This window comes from Garra rufa, chromosome 2, assembly GCF_049309525.1.
Source record: "Garra rufa chromosome 2, GarRuf1.0, whole genome shotgun sequence".
NCBI lineage: Eukaryota > Metazoa > Chordata > Actinopteri > Cypriniformes > Cyprinidae > Garra > Garra rufa.
The window spans coordinates 8447058-8469257 of NC_133362.1; the positions used below are offsets into that span (position 1 = coordinate 8447058).

Here is a 22200-nt window from a genome sequence, read left to right on the forward strand (position 1 = left end):
TGACCAGTCTGAACATCTGGGCTGAGTTTGGAGTTTGTAGAGTTAAAGCTCTAGGAGGAGTAGCAGTCAGAAATTTTATATAGGAAGAAGAAGAATAATAAAAATAACTAGATAAAAAAGTTCGTCAAGACAAACTTTGAAGTTGGCTTGAGAAAGTCTGACCAGATAGTTTAAAATAGTTTTTAAAGTTTGTAAAAGTTTTAAAAGTTTGACTGTTTTCAGTCTGAAATAGTTTTAAGTTTTCAGCCGTTTTAAAGCTTGAAGATTGAATAGATAGATAGATAGATAGATAGATAGATAGATAGATAGATAGATAGAGTTTGAAAAGTTTTAAGTTAGATGCTATTTCAGTCTGAAATTGTTTGAAGTTAAGTAGTTTTAAAGTTTGAAGCTTGAAGTTTGATAGACTTTAAGATAGATAGATAGATAGATAGATAGATAGATAGATAGATAGATAGATAGATAGATAGACAGACAGACAGATAGATAGATAGATTTTGATTTAGACTTTGCCATCTAGTGGAATAACACCTTCCAAAGTGCTGTGTACAGCCACTGGTTTTACATGTGGTTCTACAAATGATTCTCTGTTTTATTTTATTGTATATAAACAATCGTCATTGTCAAAGTCATTCGTTTATGTCAGTGTACTAGCACTAAAATAAGTAAAATATATGAAACATAAAATCATAAATGAAATCTATGCATAAATGTGTCGTTTTTTGATACAAGTTTCGGAACTTCCGTGTTGAATGTAACATCACTAGAAAAAGAAAAGCATGAACACCAGTAATTTTTTATTCTGGAAGAGTTTTGAGAAATTGAAGGATCTAGATATAACCAATTCCAGTTGATCAAATAAGCTGTGCTTCAGAGCAGTCAAGACTGCATAAAGAAATACTCAATTATCTCAAATAACTGGATTGGAAGGTAGATTTTTTTTTCTTCCTTGTCAATGCCTCATACTCCAGTTATTCACCATAATTCACCATATTTTGGCTTGTCAACCACCAATAAACGATACAAGAAGGAACCCCCAAAAATGACTGATTGCAGATATATAAAATAGGTGTGAATACACATATATATTTATAAATATGTATATACATATGTTTTTTTTAATTAAAAACTTTTAAATAAATACTGACTTAATATTAACAGCTTTAACTTTGAAAAACAGTCCACAAAGATACGTAGTGCAAATTCTGGTGTTGTGTTGATCATTATTACTTTTTTTTTTTCAAATAACAATAATATACAACACGCTATCAAGAACATTAAAAATAAGAAAAGGAATAGAAAAAACATAAAAGTTGATCATTATTTTCACCATATACACCATTTCACCATATACTGTAAAGATTTTCACCCACTTCCGATCTGAGACGGAGACTCCGCCCACTACCGTCATGAGTCTGCTGCGGTGGCTCTGGTGTTCTGCAGTGTCGAAGGAACGCGACCCACTAAGGATGGGATGTAATTCCCAGCTTCGACATTCGACTTCTGAGGTAAATCGATCGCAGCATTCATTGTTATTTCTGTCCTGGGGTGCATTTCCCTAAAGCCTAAAATGATCGAAACTCCATTGGTTTTAATGGTTCTTCGATGTACTTAGCCTTATGATGCGTTTTTGAAAACGCAGGCCAATCTGTTAGCTCTAATACTTTAACTCTTAATACTTTAGGTTTAGTTAATTACTCACCTTCTTTCATTTTGCGGAACACAATTTAGGATATTTTGGATGAAATCCGAGAGGTCCCCGACTCACATAGACAGCAAGGTTCCTACCCCGTTTAAGGCCCAAGATGATTGACAAAGTAGTCCGTGTTTAGTGGTTCAACTAATTTTATGAAGCTACGAGAATACTTTTTTTGCGCAAAGAAAACAAAAACTACTTAATTTCACATTTTTGTCTCTACTGCGTCACTTGTGGATGCGCGTTCACGAGAATACCCTGACGCCGATTTATAGATTTCAATAGCTTTTATACCATAGATATATATAGATACCGCATTGGACCGCTCCAAGCACGTAGATGCGTCCGCCATTTTGGAACGGTCCACTTGACGTCATTCACCATACTGTAGGTTCGCAGACCAACGGCTGTGCAGGACTGTGGCTTTTCGAATTTTTAGTGATTACTATGAGATCTATGGGTGAATGACGTCAAGTAGACCGCAGTCAGTGAAATGGCGGATGGCTTACGTATAACGGCCCATAGAAACAGTCGCTAATGAGGCATCTATGTATATATATCTATGTTTTATACAACGTGCATCTTCTCAAGGCATGGCGCATGTGTTCAACGTCATAACGCCGGGTCCGCGCCGGCGCCGACTCATGCATTCGTCGGAATTCTCTAGTGAACTCGTGTCCACAAATGACGCAGTAAAGATGAAAATGCGGAATAAAGTCATTATCTTAAGGTATCTTTAAATAAATAAAGTAACTATTTTTTGTTTTCTTCGTACAAAAAAAGTATTCTCGTAGCTTCGTAAAATTACAGTTGAACCCCTGATGTCACGTGGACTACTTTGTTGATCTACTTTTCTGGGCCTTAAACGTGGTAGTATCCTTGCGAAGTCTTACGCGTTTGTAACAACATGAGGGTGAGTGATTAATGATAAAATTAAAGTTTTTGGGTGAAATAACCCTTTAAAGCAGGGGTGTTTAGCACCAACCTGTATCCTGAATATCTTGATTAGCTTGTTCATGTGTGTTTGATTAGGGTTGGAGCTAAACTCTGCAGGGACACCGGCTCTCCAGGATCAACGTTGCCCACCTCTGGTGTTTATATATACATGTATATGTGGTGGGAAGGTATGAAATGATCAGACTTAGTAATTGTGCAGTGCAATAAAGAATTTATCATTTGAACCAAGAATTAAACAAATCATCTACAGTCATGCATAAAGTGTTGCTTAGAAGAACAAATCAGAAACAAATAAGTAAATGGCTAAAACAAAGTAAAAAAAACTGTTGTTGAATAATATACAATATTACGTTGAACATTATTTACAGAAATATTTACAGAAATATATAAAGGTTAAAGTTTAATTTATTTAGCTATTTAGTGTATTTGTTCAAGATATTAAGATTAAATTACAGAAAAATAACAAAAATTAGAAAACAGTAAAAAAATAAATAAATGAACAACAAGAACAAGTAACTAATTCAATGTCCTTTTTTCAAAGTGTAATTGATGTTATTTAATTCATTGCATCGTCCAGGAATTCAGTGTCTCCATCCACACTTTCTTCTGGCTCCGGGGGTGCTACAGCCAGAAGTGGATCCAGCAATTCCCCACTCTGACCTGGATCCAAGGATTCCCCTCCTTTAACTGGATCAGGTGATTCCACATCCTGTTCTGGATCTAGGGATGCTTGATCCTGTGCTTCCTCATTGTTAGGTGAAGTCAGGCATTTTATGCTTAGGACTTGTTTTTGAACATGCCGTACTCTCAGTTGCAACGGTAGTTGCTTCACTAAATCGTCTGGGTTGCCTGCATAGAAGTGGGCTGGCACAACATAATCATCCAGCCCACTGTCAAGAAGGATAAGGGTGTCGTTTTTTTGAGAAATCCCAATTATTTCCAGGTCTTGCTCCAGTATCTGCCGGTCAATAATCTGGAAATAAAAAAATTAAAAAATTCACATATAGGGTAAGGGTTAGTGTTATGGTTATACTGGTAACAATGTAATCTTAGGCCTCTAGTATTTTTACTAGCTATTTAATTTAAAGTCAATTATTATTTCTAACTTTTGCTGTAGTGTGTCAGTAGGAAATGTCAGTTTACATTTCTAAATCTGTCTGGAATGACATGACGAAACAGAACAAACTGAGACAGACAAAATTCAGAAAAAATTTGGCCATGTCTCCAAGATGCTTCAAGAAACCTACCTGCAAAACTACAGTACTGTTAAAAATGAGGATATTATCAAAAATAAATGTCATAAATAGTTTTTGGTAACACTTTACAATAAGGTTCATTAGTAAACGTTAGTTAATGTATTAGTTAACATGAACTAATAATGAACTGCATTTATGCAGCATTTATTAATCTTTGTTAATGTTAATTTCAACATTTACTAATACATTATTAAAAGGAGGGCCAGTGTCCTGGGGCCGGTTGCACCAGCTGTGTGTAAGTTACAACTTAGCCTAGTTGCGACGTAAATGGACACTAAGTTACAACTTACGCACTACTAAATATTTTTGCGTTGCACCATTAAACTTAGTTTCAACGTAACTTTACGTATAAACTAAATATTTACGGAAGCGTCTGGTCAGGAATAACGGTTGGAATAAAATAGCAGACTGAGTGAACTGCATCAGTATGCTCTTTTTTTAACCGACAACCTTCAATCATTTAGGCATATATGATGCTGCTGACATTTACACTCACATACATATTAAGAGAGAGAACAATGTGTGAATAAACCTACTTGTTTCTTTTTTAGCGTGTCTTTAACACCCCATCAGCGTGACTCTGTGCGCTTCGTGTTGCGCATGTCAATTGATAAATGATAAATAAATGTCATTTCTTTCTTTCCTTTTTTATTGATCTTTATTTATTTCAATTAGTCTCTGAATGTTATTTACAAATGTGTCTAATGTTATTTTTTTTTTTTTTTTAATGGAAACTTGTTTTTACCGTTAGTATATGTGAGGCAAAAGAAGTTAGAATGAAGGATAAATTACAATTCATAGCATTTAAACAAGTTCCGCTCGCGTATTTTGAAGGTTGCTGTTGGATGATTTAGTGTAAGCGTCATATTATGCGACTACGCATTACTTTACGGAGAGCTTACGAACTACAAGCTAAGTCCTGCCTTACGAACAACTGGTGCAACCAAATAATGTATAGATTTAGTTACAAACTAGCTAGTAGTTACTAAGCCTCTAGTGTGGACTTTATGTTCCAATTTAAGTAGGAACTTACGAATGGCTGGTGCAACCCTACCCTGTAGAAGTTAGCTCCAACTTTAATTAGACACACCAGCTAGTCAAGCTCTTACTAGGCATACTAGAAACTTCTCAGCTGGTGTTGAGGCAAGTTTGGGTATCTCTGATCTGTATGGATGTGATGTGCAGCATAAATTGTGTACCTTGACAGTTGTGTAGTTTGATGAGACAAATTTTTTTTTGCCGTCTGGTGTTATGGTGGACTTAAGGTGGGTGAACTCCACCAAGTCCCCAACATAGAGTTCACGTAAGGCCTCTTCTCTCCACAGTGCGATGTCAAACAGCATGGACCCGCATCTCATACGCAAGTCCAGGATGGGTACCTGCGCTCGGGTCATCCTGGCTGCTTCGACCTGAAAAATGACACACGGGTGAGGACAATGCAGGTAAGAAGTATTTTTGACCCTGCGTCCTGATGTTTATCCTCTCTGTCCTAAATAGTATGTAAAATTACAATAAGTGTGTCCCAAAGCATAGTATGATGAAAAGAGTATGCCAAAAATCCCAGGATGGTCCACTATTTCAGGCCGATTTTTGGAAGTGTGGATGCGTGCACCCTCTAATGCAGGGATCATCAAATCTGGACCTCGAGATCCATTTTCCTGCAGAGTTTAGCTCTTACCCTAATCAAACACACCTGAGCATGCTAATCACGGTCTTCAGGATCATTAGAGAATAACAGGTAGGTGAGTATGATCAGGGTTGGAGCTAAACTCTGCAGCGCATTGGACCTCCAGGGTAAAATTTTGGGAACCCTGCTCTAATGGCTAATATTGCCCACAATCCATTGCTCTTTGGCAAAGGATTTGGTCCAGAACTACAAACACAAATAAAACCCATTTAAAAAATTACAAGCATGGCGGTTGTGCGTGACCGGCAGTTAAGTAGAGATGTTTAGAAAAAAGGGGGTTTAAGTTGCTAATAATCAACATTTAACCTGGAAAAAAATATTTAATATTTTGAACATGCTATTGAGTAAGTATGCCCACCAATAGTTAAGGGAACTATGAACCTGTCTCTCCAGCGAAAAAGCCCCTTATAGCTTACAGTGTTATGAATATCTTACTGTGTTAGATATTCAGTTATGCTTTTAAAGTCACTCACTTTTTCTATCTGCCCCTGGAGACTTAGGTAGCTCCTGCTTGTGAAGATGTCCTCTTCTTCACCAGTCTTGCGTGGGGAAGGTGGATAGAGGGCCTCTTTAGCTGCTCTTCTGGCCTCGTCAGTAATGGGCAGTGGAGCTGTTTTGAATTTTATTGTTGCTCGATTGACGAACACGCATGGCCGCCCATATTTGTGCGAGAGGGTGAAGTTTTTTACGACGTAAGACTGCCCCTCTTCAAATTCAGGGTCGATGCCATTTCTAACAGAAAGGTATACTGTCTCCCCATCAGTTAGCGCACATGAAGTTGTTACATTAAATGTCCCGGCATGTATTTTATTCTGGTGTGTTGTAAAGGTCAAAGCCTTTTGGTTCTTGCAGGTTGCAACACACCTGACTCGAAGTGGTGCTGGACGACTGTATGGGGTTGCCATCCTAAGAACGAGGGAAAAAAAGAAAAAAGGTATTGTTTATTTATATATATATATATATATATATATATATGTATGTATGTGTGTGTGTGTGTGTGTGTGATCCAGGACCACAAAACCAGTCATAAGTGTCAAAATTTTGACTTGTATATCATCTGAAAGCTAAATAAATAAGCTTTCCATTGATGTATGGTTTGTCAGAATGGGACCTTATTTGGCTGAGAGACAACTAATCCTGTCAGAATGTTTTATTATAATGTCATGTCTTCAAAATCTAATGATTTTTAAAAGGTTATGAAGACATAACATTATAATAAATCAATCTGACAGGATTTGGTCTAAGAAAAGGGTTTCTGACTGGGAAAAGTATTTTCTGAAGTGATTTTCAGTTTATCTGACTGGGAAAAGTATTTTCTGAAGTGATTTTCAGTTTTTCTGACAGGAAAAAATATTATCTGAAGTGATTTTCAGTTTTTCTGACTGGGAAAAGTATTTTCTGAAGTGATTTTCAGTTTATCTGACAGGAAAAAATATTATCTGAAGTGATTTTCAGTTTTTCTGACTGGGAAAAGTATTTTCTGAAGTGATTTTCAGTTTTTCTGACTGGGAAAAGTATTTTCTGAAGTGATTTTCAGTTTATCTGACTGGGAAAAGTATTTTCTGAAGTGATTTTCAGTTTTTCTGACTGGGAAAAGTATTTTCTGAAGTGATTTTCAGTTTATCTGACAGGAAAAAATATTATCTGAAGTGATTTTCAGTTTTTCTGACTGGGAAAAGTATTTTCTGAAGTGATTTTCAGTTTATCTGACAGGAAAAAATATTATCTGAAGTGATTTTCAGTTTTTCTGACTGGAAAAAGTATTTTCTGAAGTGATTTTCAGTGTTTCTGACTGGAAAAAGTATTATCTGAAGTGATTTTCAGTTTATCTGACTGGGAAAAGTATTTTCTGAAGTGATTTTCAGTTTTTCTGACTGGAAAAAGTATTTTCTGAAGTGATTTTCAGTGTTTCTGACTGGAAAAAGTATTTTCTGAAGTGATTTTCAGTTTTTCTGACTGGAAAAAGTATTTTCTGAAGTGATTTTCAGTTTATCTGACTGGGAAAAGTATTTTCTGAAGTGATTTTCAGTTTATCTGACAGGAAAAAATATTATCTGAAGTGATTTTCAGTTTTTCTGACTGGAAAAAGTATTTTCTGAAGTGATTTTCAGTGTTTCTGACAGGAAAAAATATTATCTGAAGTGATTTTCAGTTTTTCTGACTGGAAAAAGTATTTTCTGAAGTGATTTTCAGTTTATCTGACTGGAAAAAGTATTTTCTGAAGTGATTTTCAGTTTTTCTGACTGGAAAAAGTATTATCTGAAGTGATTTTCAGTTTTTCTGACTGGGAAGAGTATTTTCTGAAGTGATTTTCGGTTTTTCTGACTGGAAAAAGTATTTTCTGAAGTGATTTTCGGTTTATCTGACTGGAAAAAGTATTTTCTGAAGTGATTTTCAGTTTATCTGACTGGAAAAAGTATTTTCTGAAGTGATTTTCAGTTTTTCTGACTGGAAAAAGTATTTTCTGAAGTGATTTTCAGTTCATCTGACTGGGAAGAGTATTTTCTGAAGTGATTTTCAGTTCATCTGACTGGGAAAAGTATTTTCTGAAGTGATTTTCAGTTCATCTGACTGGGAAAAGTATTTTCTGAAGTGATTTTCAGTTCATCTGACTGGGAAAAGTATTTTCTGAAGTGATTTTCAGTTTTTCTGACTGAAAAAAGTATTTTCTGAAGTGATTTTCAGTGTTTCTGACAGGAACAAATATTATCTGAAGTGATTTTCAGTTTTTCTGACTGGGAAAAGTATTTTCTGAAGTGATTTTCAGTTTATCTGACAGGAAAAAATATTATCTGAAGTGATTTTCAGTTTTTCTGACTGGGAAAAGTATTTTCTGAAGTGATTTTCAGTTTATCTGACAGGAAAAAATATTATCTGAAGTGATTTTCAGTTTTTCTGACAGGAAAAAATATTATCTGAAGTGATTTTCAGTTCTTCTGACTGGGAAAAGTATTTTCTGAAGTGATTTTCAGTTTATCTGACTGGGGAAAAGTATTTTCTGAAGTGATTTTCAGTGTTTCTGACTGGGAAAAATATTTTCTGAAGTGATTTTTAGTTTATCTGATTGGGAAAAGTATTTTCTGAAGTGATTGTTTTTTTCCACTTATACAAATTACTTTAATGATTTTTTAAAATGTAATTTAAATAAGTGAAAAAATACTTCAGAAAATACATTTTCCATTCAGAAACACTGAACGTCACTTCAGAAAATTCCTTTTCCAGCCAGAAACACTGCAAATCACTTCAGAAAATACATTTTCCAGTCAGAAACACTGCAAATCACTTCAGAAAATACATTTTCCAGTCAGAAACACTGCAAATCACTTCAGAAAATACATTTTCCAGTCAGAAACACTGCAAATCACTTCAGAAAATTCCTTTTCCAGCCAGAAACACTGCAAATCACTTCAGAAAATACATTTTCCAGTCAGAAACACTGCAAATCACTTCAGAAAATACATTTTCCAGTCAGAAACACTGCAAATCACTTCAGAAAATACATTTTCCTGTCAGAAACACTGCAAATCACTTCAGAAAATACATTTTCCAGTCAGAAACACTGCAAATCACTTCAGAAAATACATTTTCCTGTCAGAAACACTGCAAATCACTTCAGAAAATACATTTTCCAGTCAGAAACACTGCAAATCACTTCAGAAAATACATTTTCCTGTCAGAAACACTGAACGTCACTTCAGAAAATTCCTTTTCCAGCCAGAAACACTGCAAATCACTTCAGAAAATACATTTTCCTGTCAGAAACACTGCAAATCACTTCAGAAAATACATTTTCCTGTCAGAAACACTGCAAATCACTTCAGGAAATACATTTTCCAGTCAGAAACACTGCAAGTCACTTCAGAAAATACATTTTCCAGTCAGAAACACTGCAAATCACTTCAGAAAATACATTTTCCTGTCAGAAACACTGCAAATCACTTCAGAAAATACATTTTCCAGTCAGAAACACTGCAAATCACTTCAGAAAATACATTTTCCAGTCAGAAACACTGAACGTCACTTCAGAAAATTCCTTTTCCAGCCAGAAACACTGCAAATCACTTCAGAAAATACATTTTCCTGTCAGAAACACTGCAAATCACTTCAGAAAATACATTTTCCTGTCAGAAACACTGCAAATCACTTCAGGAAATACATTTTCCAGTCAGAAACACTGCAAGTCACTTCAGAAAATACATTTTCCAGTCAGAAACACTGCAAATCACTTCAGAGAATTCCTTTTCCAGTCAGAAACACTGCAAATCACTTCAGAAAATACATTTTCCAGTCAGAAACACTGCAAATCACTTCAGAAAATACATTTTCCTGTCAGAAACACTGCAAATCACTTCAGAAAATACATTTTCCTGTCAGAAACACTGCAAATCACTTCAGAAAATACATTTTCCAGTCAGAAACACTGCAAATCACTTCAGAAAATACATTTTCCAGTCAGAAACACTGCAAATCACTTCAGAAAATACATTTTCCTGTCAGAAACACTGCAAATCACTTCAGAAAATACATTTTCCTGTCAGAAACACTGCAAATCACTTCAGAAAATTCCTTTTCCAGTCAGAAACACTGCAAATCACTTCAGAAAATACATTTTCCTGTCAGAAACACTGCAAATCACTTCAGAAAATTCCTTTTCCAGTCAGAAACACTGCAAATCACTTCAGAAATTACATTTTCCTGTCAGAAACACTGCAAATCACTTCAGAAAATTCCTTTTCCACTCAGAAACACTGCAAATCACTTCAGAAAATACTTTTTCCAGTCAGAAACACTGAACATCACTTCAGAAAATACTTTTTCCAGTCAGAAACATGGAACATCACGTCAGAAATTACTTTTTTCAGTCAGAAACACTGCAAATCCCTTCAGAAAATATTTTTTCCATTCAGAAATACTTTTCTACAACCAAATCCTGTCAGAATAGGTTATTATCTTGCAAATTTCAACCTGTCCTGTCACTGTCATATAGGCCCCTATCACTTTACTTTCAGTAAGAATTGATTTCGTACTTTTTTACATTGTAGAGCAGTAAAAGGTGAACTTACCTCAGAAAATCAGTTGTTGGTCAGTGGGTCAAGTGAGGTGGGGGACAGTGGGACAGTAGTCTTAAACTTGGCAGCAGTCCAATCAGATGACGTCACCAAGGCACATGATGACAAGACTGTAACCTTCAGCCAATTATCTTTTTTTTTTCTTTTTTTTTCTTTCTTCTCTCTCTCTCTCTCTCTCTCTCTCTCTCTCTCTCTCTCTCTCTCTCTCTCTCTCTCTCTCTCTCTCTCTCTCTCTCTCTCTGTCTCTCTGTGTGTGGTCTTAAACTTGGCAGCAGTCCAATCAGATGACGTTGCCAAGGCACAAACAATTGATGAGAAGACAGTAACTCAACCCCTCCCCCCAACCCTATAGACGGTGGGCCGAGGGTCCGTATCTGCTTTACTTTTCGAAATGGATGATCCCCATGGAGGGAGAACCTGGTTTTGTAAAGTTGGGACGGTTGTTTTATTCTCAACGATATGAAAAGTGTTGCCACTCCCATTTATTGCACATTTTCCACGAAATCATAATTCGCGACCAGTAAATATGCAGGCAAACGCAGATGTAGTTTATTTAGAACAGCTGTTACACTGATGATTTAGCTATCTTAAGACACGAGCAGCAGCAGCAGCGCATTGATCATCGTCAAGGACATTCTTTGTGTGATTGGAAGTATTCATTTAATTAGAATATGATATCTATATAAAATGTTTGTTTTGTACACTGTGTTGTTCAAACGTGTGTAAGCGTCTCGTTAGTGTCGTTTTAGTAGGGTAACGTTTCAGTTGGCGAACTAGTAGTAGCCATAGCCGTTGTAGAATATCATATTTAATATCTATTTAATATTTACTATCATATTTTACTTTCGGGCTAGGCCTTTTCAAGCCAATGTAAAAGTTTGCCAACAAATTTTGTATAGTTTTTTGTACTAATCTTATATTGTTACTGCAACTACACTGCACATATATGTGCAGTGTAGTTGCAGTAACAATATAAGATTAGTACAAAAAATAATATAAATTAAATATATTATATATAAGAGCAAAATAGATATACAGTATGAACAACATACAGATATATCTGTATATGTTGTTCATACTGTATATCTTTTTTGCTCATATATAATATATTTAATTTATATTATTGTAAACCATACTATCTTAACTGTATAATATATAACAATGTTACATTTTTTTTCTGTATTTTTATTTTTTTTTTACAAATAAATGCAGGCTTGATGAGCAGAAGAAACTTCTTTCAAAAACATTAAAAATAGTTATGTTTCCAAACTTTAGACCTGTACTGTATGTCTAATACTGCACCGCCTGTCTATACAACATAATATCAACCTTCCTTTGCAGTTTCTTCAACTAATACTACCTTCTCTCTTCTCCTTTGTGCTCGTTTTATCTTCGTGATATTTGTGAAATGGCTGTAGCACTCCCTGTGGTAGCCAGTGTTAGAGAGAGAGCATTTCGCGGTGGCAGGTAGTGTGGCAGGCGCACATAGAGGTGGCAGGTGAAGTGGCAGGCACACATTATGGTGGCAGGTTATTGTGGCAGCTGCCCCTGCCTTGCAAAGATTTTACCCCTGCTGGAGTGTTAGCTGGTTTGACTAACTGGTTTGTAGGTTCATGGCTTTGTAACTTGTATGCCTGTACTGCCTCTTCTGCATTGATACCTTCTCTGCCCTCAAGGTCTTTCCACAGAAACACTGATATAATAAATTTCTCCCAACTTATGTCTGTGAAGGGAATGGTGGGTCCACCACTTCCCTCAAATATATGCATACAGCACTTCATGTTTTGCCATTTCTTCCAAGTAAACATGGGCGGGAAAAAGAGTATTGTCTGTCTCGTTTTTCATGACGTTGTGTTTCCAAGCAATACCATTGTCAAATGTGTTAAATCAGAAGGGTGTATTTATTAAAGATTACAAAGAAATGACAGGACCTCGTATGACAAAAGGTGATTACATAAAATAAAAACAGCACAAATGGATATCGTTACCTCTACGTACTCATTTTGTGTCAAACTGAATATGTAGCAAAATTAGGTAAAATAGTTCTTATCTTAAATAGCAGTAGCACAATCTTAAATCCTGGGCGCGAAGTGTGTTCACAAACGCGTCACCAACACAGACACTTTCCATGCATGCTATTGGATGAAGGCATCAAATACGTCATGCAGGTCGGACCCCGCACGTAGTTGCTTGCGCTATTCGCCGGGAAAATAACCTGGAGAAAGTTATCGATATTATAGTAATGGACAAAGTGTGTGAGTGGCAACAATTTTTATTTACTTTGTTGAAAAGCGTAGCGGTTACATATAAAAAACTGGGTTATCCCTCACCACAGATCGTTTGAAAACACGAAATCTCCACTCGGCCCACCGTCTACTAACCCTAATTTACTAAAAGCCAGTTTTGGTACCATATGGCACACACATGGTTCATACAGTCGGATTCTGTTTGAATCATTTACACACTGCTGTGCTCAATCTTAAACACTTGGAACTTTTCTACCTTTCTAATGATACAGTCTGAGTTAGATTTTTTTTCTCTTTTTTGAGATATTGTTAAAGAACATGAATATATTGACCAAAAACAACACATGAGACAAGTACTGCACCTTGATGAAAGTATTTGTTTCTCACCATGTTGTAAAATCCTTCAGTACATCATTGCAATAAGGCTGCGTTTTGCACTGAAAATCAGCACATATTCTAAATACAATATAGTACATAAATGTTTGTGGAGAAAAAAACACCTTAGCACCATCTCTTATTGTAGCTGGATATGGGCACTTTGTCCACATTACAGCCAATGTCCTTCCTCGCAAGACAGCAAGGGAAGAATTTTCTCGAATGACTCCATCCTTGCCCAGACTCGGCTTCTATTAGGTTACAGTCCTCCTCCATTGCTTGAATGAGGGGTATAACATACAGTCAGAGATCATAAACCTTCCACTGCTATGCATAAGAGAAAAGGAAAATAAGGGAGAGTGTTGTGGGAGGTACTGTAATGATGGAAAAAGTTTCTGGTTGCTTTAGTCCAATACCTAGTCTGACCAATAATTAGTCTGTCTAAAAATGTGAGTGTGTGCTCTGTATTGTTAAAAACCCATTTTTGTCATGCCAGTGTAATGAGCCCATTCTGTGTGATTACAGCATATAGTGATGTTCCCACAGCGTTGGTCATTCAGGTCATTCAAAATAACTTTGTGACAAAAGATGTTTCTCCCTATTCCTCTTCCTCTTTCTGCAACACTGCCTTTCAGTTTTGTTGAAAACAAAAATTCACCTGTTGCCTTTTTATAGTGCTTACACCTTGATTGTTGAGTTTACAGTTAAGCACCTAAGTGTCTACACACCTGATAGCCATGTTTGATCAATTGGTTCATATGTGTAGTATTTTGGAAAGCAGTGTCTTAAAATGGCAAAGAAGTGGCATCATGTCAGATTTCTGTGTCTAATGTAGAGAAGTGTATTTAGTGTCTTGCAAAACAATATGTGTGGTGTTTTGTAAAAAGTGTGAGGCTGAGAATGTTCTTATAGTTGTGTAGATTTGGGCTGAGGTTTTGCTCCTTGGGTGTCAGGTTTCACTAACTGTGTTATTTTTAATTTTAGTGTGTTAGCAATCATGAAAAACTGTAAATGATTATATTCATGTTTATTATTCAAATCTATTTTTTTTTTTTATTTTTTTTATTTTTTTATTTTTTTTGCACAAGTTGGATAGGTTTAGGACAGGGGTGTCCAAACTTGGCCCTGGAGGGAACTTGGTCTGATGTCTGGAAGCTGCCTCAACACAAGCCTGGAAGTTTTCTAGTGTGCATAGTAAGACCTTAAGACGCTGGTTCAGGTGTGTTGGGCTTGGAGCCAAAATAATTAACCTGATATAAAAGTCAGAAGATGTCTATGAAATGTATAATATACTGAAACAAATATGTCTGTGGACATATGTTGTATTGGTATCTTTAAGTAGACAAAGCACACACACTGACAACATGAACAAGTAACTAACTAACTCAATGTCCTTTTTTCAAAGTGTAATTGACGTTATTTAATTCATTGCATCGTCCAGGAATTCAGTGTCTCCATCCACACTTTCTTCTGGCTCCGGGGGTGCTACAGCCAGAAGTGGATCCAGCAATTCCCCACTCTGACCTGGATCCAAGGATGCCCCTCCTTTAACTGGATCAGGTGATTCCACATCTTGTTGTGGATCTAGGGATGCTTGATCCTGTGCTTCCTCATTGGTAGGTGAAGTCAGGCATTTTATGCTTAGGACTTGCTTTTAAACATGCCGTACTCTCAGTTGCAACGGTAGTTGCTTCACTAAATCATCTGGATTGCCTGCATAGAAGTGGGCTGGCACAACATAATCATCCAGCCCACTGTAAAGTAGGATAAGGGTGTTGTTTTTTTATTACAGTGTATTTAACATATTTTTTAATGAATTTTGATATTTTTATGTATCTTATGAATTTAATTAATTATAATAAATGTATTTAAATGAACTTGTTTTTACTGAATTTACTGTATTACATTTTTAAATGATCTTGTTTCTAATGAAGATATTTATTTGTATATAGTACTTTATGTATATATTTATTATAATGCATATATCCAAATTTTAAATTAATTTTATTGAACATGTTTTAATGAATTTAGTATAATATTGTATTTAAATTCACTTGTTTTTAATGATCATGTGTATTTGTATTTTATATTCATTTATTCATTACTAATTAAGAATGTATTTATTTATTTATTTATAATAATGCATGTATTCAATTTATTTTAAATAAATTATTCTGAACTTGTTTTTAATGAATTTAGTTCGTTATTTGCAATACATCAATTATTACAATAAACTTTACAGTAAAATCTAATTGGCTCAAGTTGCTGGTAAGTATAATCACATAGATAGATTTAATATAATTTTAAATTAATATAACTGTAATTGAATTTTTTTTTTTTTAGGTTATAGTTAATTTATATGATATAATCAATAATTCCATTTCTTTATTTAAATTCAACTTTACTGGATGGTTACAGTGAATAGCTTATAATAATACATCAAACTAATAAGAGCACAGTTATTGTGTAAAGGCTGGCAAATGAGACCCTGGAACTCTGCATAACTAATGAGCTGTCAATCATTCTGGATTCATCCGTCCACCAGCGGTCCTTGCTTCAGGTGAGTACCGAAAGATTTCTGAGGTAATTTTTCAATCAAAGATTATCTAAATACGTGTGGAGCAATGAATTTTAAGTAGTTAAACTTATTTATTTGAAAATAAGTATTTTGTTATGAATAAATGTTAATTTCCGCTAAGTTTTACGATAATTCGTCCCGTGAGGGAACTATATGTGATGTGTTTACGTTTCTGTCTGGCATCTAATCCTTATCCTTTTGTCGAAAACATTAACTGATGTGATCAGTGTTCGTTATTTGATGGATAATCCGGTAGAAAACGCCAATTTTTATATAAAATGAGCCTCAGATGTATACATTCAGGAAAAAAATAAGTTACCGCCCTTACGGTTGTAACGTTAACTATGCAACGTCCCTCAGGACTTTTAGCCCAAAAATCGGTACAGCTGGACAAATATTGATGGTTTGTCATATATTTACTTCACATTTATTTTGAGAGCAGTATTATTTTACCAAAATAAAGGTAATGTGAGCATTATGAATACTTGACGCCTGACGGAAAGGCCGCGCCGGCTCCGCCATCGCATCTTATTATAAAACACGGCGGAGCTGGACGTCGCCGGTGTGGTCACACTCCTAGAAAATAATGTGTATTCGTTTTAAAGACGTGGCGCGATCCTGCGGTTTTCGTCCGGTGTGTCGTGAATCACACATGTGGCTTAGCTGCATAAAATACAGGTAACGTTATTGACGTGTTGACTGATGCAATATGGAAACAAACAGCCGATGGCAACAATATATGGTATGTCATTCCTATTTTTATAAGAATAACGCGTATATCTAATGCAATGGACATAGCCCTTATCAATGTGTATTATAATATGAAATATGTTGCCTCATTCTGTAACACAAAGCCTAAATCAGATCAAAAAATATAAGTTATTTCAAACAGTTAATGACTTTTTAAGTGAGCTTTGAGATAAAACATAGTATTAATATAATAATCATGTATTGATGCTCACATTTTTACTGCAAAAGCAACTAAGGCTACTTACCAGACAAGCTTAATAATGCCACTTAGTTATTTTTAATGAATAGAAGCTCATGTCATACCTGTATTATTTGACCTATTTTTCTATTTTCCTTGTGTGCAAACAAACTTATATAAGTTATTTTTGCTTTTCTCTCTGCATCTTTGGTTGGCGATCATTGCATCTCAGTATTTGCATCTATGCTAAGCATTTCTCAAAATGTAACTTGTGTGCCGTAGATCTTATTTATTTATTTTTAGGTTGTTGTCATCTTTCCCCCTCCTCCCTACTTCCAACTGGTCAAGTAGGTTATTGTTGTTGCTGCTGCTGCTGCTGCTTTGTAAGTATTTGATTGACAGCCAGACAGATAATTATGTACTTGCATTTAGTTTTCATGGCTAAAATTTACCTTCATTAGATCAGTTCTAAATTGTATAAAAGTAGAATGGTCTGCAGAGATGAAGATGATTTTTTTTTCTTACATTCACCTTTATTTGTTGCTGTTTTGTACCTATATTGTAGATCAGTATAAACAGTACATATATAAAAAAAATTCATTTTCATAAGATTTTGATAAGTCATTAATAATTTTGGATTATTAACTGTGGCTGTGCAGCGTTATTCTACACATATCTATACATACACATGTGGCTGTGTAATGTCTGACCCTTATATTAGTGAATCATGTAAGTGATTTCTTATTTTTCTCCCTTTTGCTTGTCTGTATATCTGCAGTAAGTTATCTTTTTAGGTGATTGTCTGGCAGTAACTGACTTGTTAGTATTTGCATTTACAATAGAGGTGTAACGGTACGTGTATTCATACCGTGTGATTCACGGGGAAACTTGAAATGCAAGTGATCATCCCTATTCCCTACTTTCAAAGAAAGTCAGAGCCCTTGGAGTGGAGACTTTGGAGTGAGCAGGGCACATGAGTTTGGAATACACTTGGCAAAGGGAGCATACATTTTATATTTGTATAATTAAAAAAGGTTTTATATTATTTAATTATAATTAAAAATGTGTATATAATATATAAACACACACACACATATATATATACATATATATTATACTGCCATTAAAATGGTGACATCTGCTGAAGGACACCATGCTGTGTTGTCACAGGAATATGCCAGCTGAAGGTAATGAGGAAATTATGAATTTCCCCATGAACCATACGATACAAACACACGTACCGTTTCACCCCTAATTTATAATAGCTATCTATATCAGCATATTTCTCAAAATGTAAGACACTTTTTTTCCACAAAGTGAATAACATTTGATGGTGGTTGATTACACCTGATCTATTTATTTTATAGGTTGTGTTGTCTTCCTCCTTCCTCCCTTTTGCCAAGTGTGGCCATAGGCACCTTCTTCTCAAGGTAATTTATGTATTCACTTTCACCTAATTAATACTCGGAACAATTACATGGTTTGTTCCATTTTTGTTTTGGAGAATTTGAATCACAAAGACTAGCTATTTATTTATTTTCATGTATTCATAGGGTTGAGGCTGCGTTGGCTGTCTTTGCAAGTAACATACACAGATGTCCATTTTGATTAATGCATAATTCCACATGTTTTATAAGCTTTAAGTAGACATTGTTGTCTATGATATTATGAGATTTGACACATTTAGCCATTAGTTAAAAATTATTAGGGCTGGGTATTGACTTTTTAATTGATTCTCATTTTGATGAAACCATATTGATTATTAAATTCCAAGAATCAATTAGTCTGTTTTCACTTAATGAATAGAACATTGTACCGCAACTCCCATCCAATAAATTACATTAAGCTTTGTGCTTTGTTAATTTTGATATACAAGTTTTAGTTTTAAAATTCTTTTCATTGTATTATAATATTTATATAATAAATACAGGGCTGTACTATAACTTTTCTTGCTAGGAGCAGTTGTGAAACTTAAAAAAAATTTAGGAGCACAGTCAACATTTCTGGAGCACATTCTAAACAATAATCAAAAAATCAGATAAAAAATTAACCTTTATGAATTTTGATTAAATCCTTCAAGTTTTTATGACAGCCACCATTTAAATGTTTATATTCCAAAAAACAAAGTGCACAAAATGCAATTTGAGTGTTTGTATACAAATTAGTTCATTTTAACCTTTATAATGTATAAGGTTAAAATTTTACCTTACATAGTACCCAATATAATAATGTAGTTCCAACTGACTCTCTGTATATTTTACAGCATCAGTGGAGTTTTTCACATGTACTGTACGTGGTAGATCTCCAAAATAATCAATATTAAATGTTATTGCATTGGAAATCAACTTAAATCGCAAGCTTGTGAATCTGAATTGAATAAAATCTAATAAAATTGTTTAATTTGTTTCAAAACCCAGCCCTAAAAATTATACTGAAATTATTACTGGAAAGTTCATGTAAATGTGTTGAGAAAAAAAAACAAGCTTTCATTGCTTAAATGAACAGCTTGATTTGTGAGATGTGAACAAAACTGATGTCTTTTTTTCCTACAGTAGACTGGACATCTTATTCCATTTATGTAAGAACTATTTTTAAATTTAACCTAAAATGCTGTTAATTTATACAAATGCAGTTTAATCATATGTTGATTATGGTATTTTGTATTTATTTGTCATTACACTGTCTCCCCTCTGTACAGTAAGTAATCATTTTAGAAATAATTTTATTTGAATTGTCTAGTATCATTATTATTATTATTACTACTGTTATTATTTTAGGAAAACTAACTGTTTACTGTTTAGTTTTAATTAAGTGCAATTGTGATACGATCTAAGAAAGCCCAACACGTGGTTCAAGCCCTTTTCAAAACTGAATTTGTTTTGTCCAAAGCTTGAACGTAACAAGTTATGGCTAGTTTGTCCTCTAGACCTCTGAAGATGGCTGATAGCTGTGATTTTCAGAATTGAATTTTGAGAAAACGGGTTTAAAGTGAGGCAATGAAAATAGAAACACAATAGTCTAGTATCACAAGTAAAAATCACTGTGATAAAATACTTATTTTAGTCACTGTACATGATGTAAAAGATACAAAATGAAATATATATGAAATATGAAAATGGTCAGGACAGGAGTGCTGTAGACAAATTCTCAGCCAGGTGAGAATTATAGATTATATTAATTTGATTTAACTTTCCAAATGTTCTCTCCATATTACAAGAGCTTGTCACTCAGTGATATGACGCTTCATCTGGCAATGAATCGCTTTTTTTTGCACTAAACAAGTGAATTTTTCCAAGATATTTTCAGACATGATAGACAAGATGTTATAGAATAATATTTGAATGAAAACCTAATTCTGACTGAAAAAAATTACATTCAAACTATTTTTCGAATTTCCTGAAAACGTCCCAGCATGACATCCGATGGGTTTTCCAAGATCGCATCACAATTTTGTATATGCCGATTTCTGTAAAGAATGTAATTAACTTTTTTTTTGTGTGTGTGTGTCTCTGTCTGTCTGTCTCTGTGTGTGTACTTTACTTTTCTTTCCTGTCCTGTCCTATCTATGCCTTTATATCCAATTTCATTCTAACTTTTATCTTGCTTTAATCTCTCTCTCGCCCATTCTATTCTTTCTCTTCAAAACAAAACTAACTGGCTGCTGCTTTGCTTGCTGCTTTGCTTGCTCGCACCCCAAATCCAATCTTACCCAACGCATGATCCAACACGCACTTGCAAGCTTGCTAATGCATCTTTGAAAATTAAAGAGCCAGAACCACCCCATGCTATTTTGAAACCCAAAATCTCTTTGAAAAACAAAAACTTGAAACTTGAAACATTTGACTTTGAAAAGCTTGACTTGACTTTGAAAAGCTCGACTTGACTGTGAAAATTTTGACTGTGGAAAAAATTTCAAACCCAGGTGAGAACAGTTAACTACAGATTCAGAAAGGGTGAAAGAGAAATTTCCAGATTTCACTACGTTGGAATTTCAACTCTTATAAAGTACACAAACATTTTTGATTAATCTTACTGCACATTAATTCATTTACTAGTGTTATACATTAACTGTTACAGTACTGTTATATATACTCTTTTTGTATAACACATATTGACTTCTCTGTATATCTGATTACAAAATAAGCATTATCTTTGTTCTATTTCAGCTATCAGAGAATTTCAATATCCATTACTAAGACATATTTGCTTGATTTCCAGTACTGAAACATCACCATGCCAAGAAAAGGAAAGAGGAGTCAATCTCAGAAACAACGCAGAAAGCTAGAATCTTCATTGGGCACCAGTAACAGTACCAACTCTGTATCAGGTATGAGTGACGAAAACCCATACGTGCTGTCTGTCAAAGCGTCTCACTGTCAGTCCGATGCAAGATACAGTGTGTACTCTAGAGGCCGTCAGTGTACTTGCAATTCCTTAATGTTCCTAGCAGTCCATAATGAACGAAATGAGCTACAGAGTTTCGATTTAGATGGTGTTTTACAGAAAGGTGATGCAGTTTACACTAGCGTCAAACAAGCTCTGCAGAAAAAAAGAAAATTTGTGGTTAATTTTTTAAATTTTGATGAGCTACCAAAGACAATTAAGACAAACTCTCGCTGCTACAACATCCTTAAACATCCCCAGAAGTTTGGATTTCTGAGAGATACACCTGCACTAGGCGACTATGAAAATCTTGAGAATACTTTGCAATGTCTCCAAGCTGATGTGAGTGATGCTTTGCTGTTGTGTGGAGGCTTATGTATCGCTGTATTCAGAGATCGATCAGGGAGATTTGGTTATTTTGATCCTCACTGCAGATCAATATATGGAATGCCTGCTGATGAAGGCACGGGTACGGCTGTATTTCTTACGTTTCATCGATTGCAGGATCTCGCAGACAGGCTTTATATATTGTTTCAAGGGTGTTTTGATTTGAGAGACCAGGAAGAGTTTGAGCTGCTGCCTGTGTCATTCATTAGCAGGATGACTAAAAGCTGTGTACATTCTGAAGTCTGCCGTGACCTTGAACATGATGTGCAACCATCTGTCTCATTTGAGAACATAGCTCTGTCAAGCGATGAACAATGCTCATCTGCTGATGCCTCACAACGCTGTGTTCAAGTCCAAGATCCATTTCAGCAACTATCCGAGACTGTTGTTAGCGGAGCCACATCAACAAATAAACAAGCTTACCTGATTTATCAAGATAAACCGGAAGTTCCAACTACCGTTGCTCAGAATCGAGATGAATCTAAAAATGTACCATTGAGTGAACTTTCTCATAACATGCCGTCAACAGATCAAGTGGCATTGTCAGCTCCAAATCACCTTAAATTACAAAACACAATTAAGCAGGCAGAAAAACTGAGCAAGACTCAAAAGCGAAAGTCTTATTGTAAAAAATGGCA

The 22200-nt window shown here is 35.0% G+C and overlaps 1 long non-coding RNA gene across 4 annotated transcripts; it reads left to right on the top strand.

Annotated features, from left to right (window-relative positions):
• The first annotated feature begins 781 nt into the window (after positions 1-781).
• On the top strand, positions 782-15285 carry LOC141326129 (uncharacterized). Of its 4 annotated transcripts, XR_012353859.1 has the most exons (8): positions 782-1508; positions 2729-2820; positions 3231-3349; positions 5235-5351; positions 6091-6339; positions 6449-6530; positions 14375-14505; positions 14728-15285. It is a non-coding gene; the product is annotated as an uncharacterized lncRNA (long non-coding RNA). The 4 variants fall into 4 exon arrangements; XR_012353857.1 differs by having other exon boundaries at positions 2729-3349; XR_012353856.1 differs by having other exon boundaries at positions 782-3349.
• The last annotated feature ends 6915 nt before the right edge of the window (positions 15286-22200 follow it).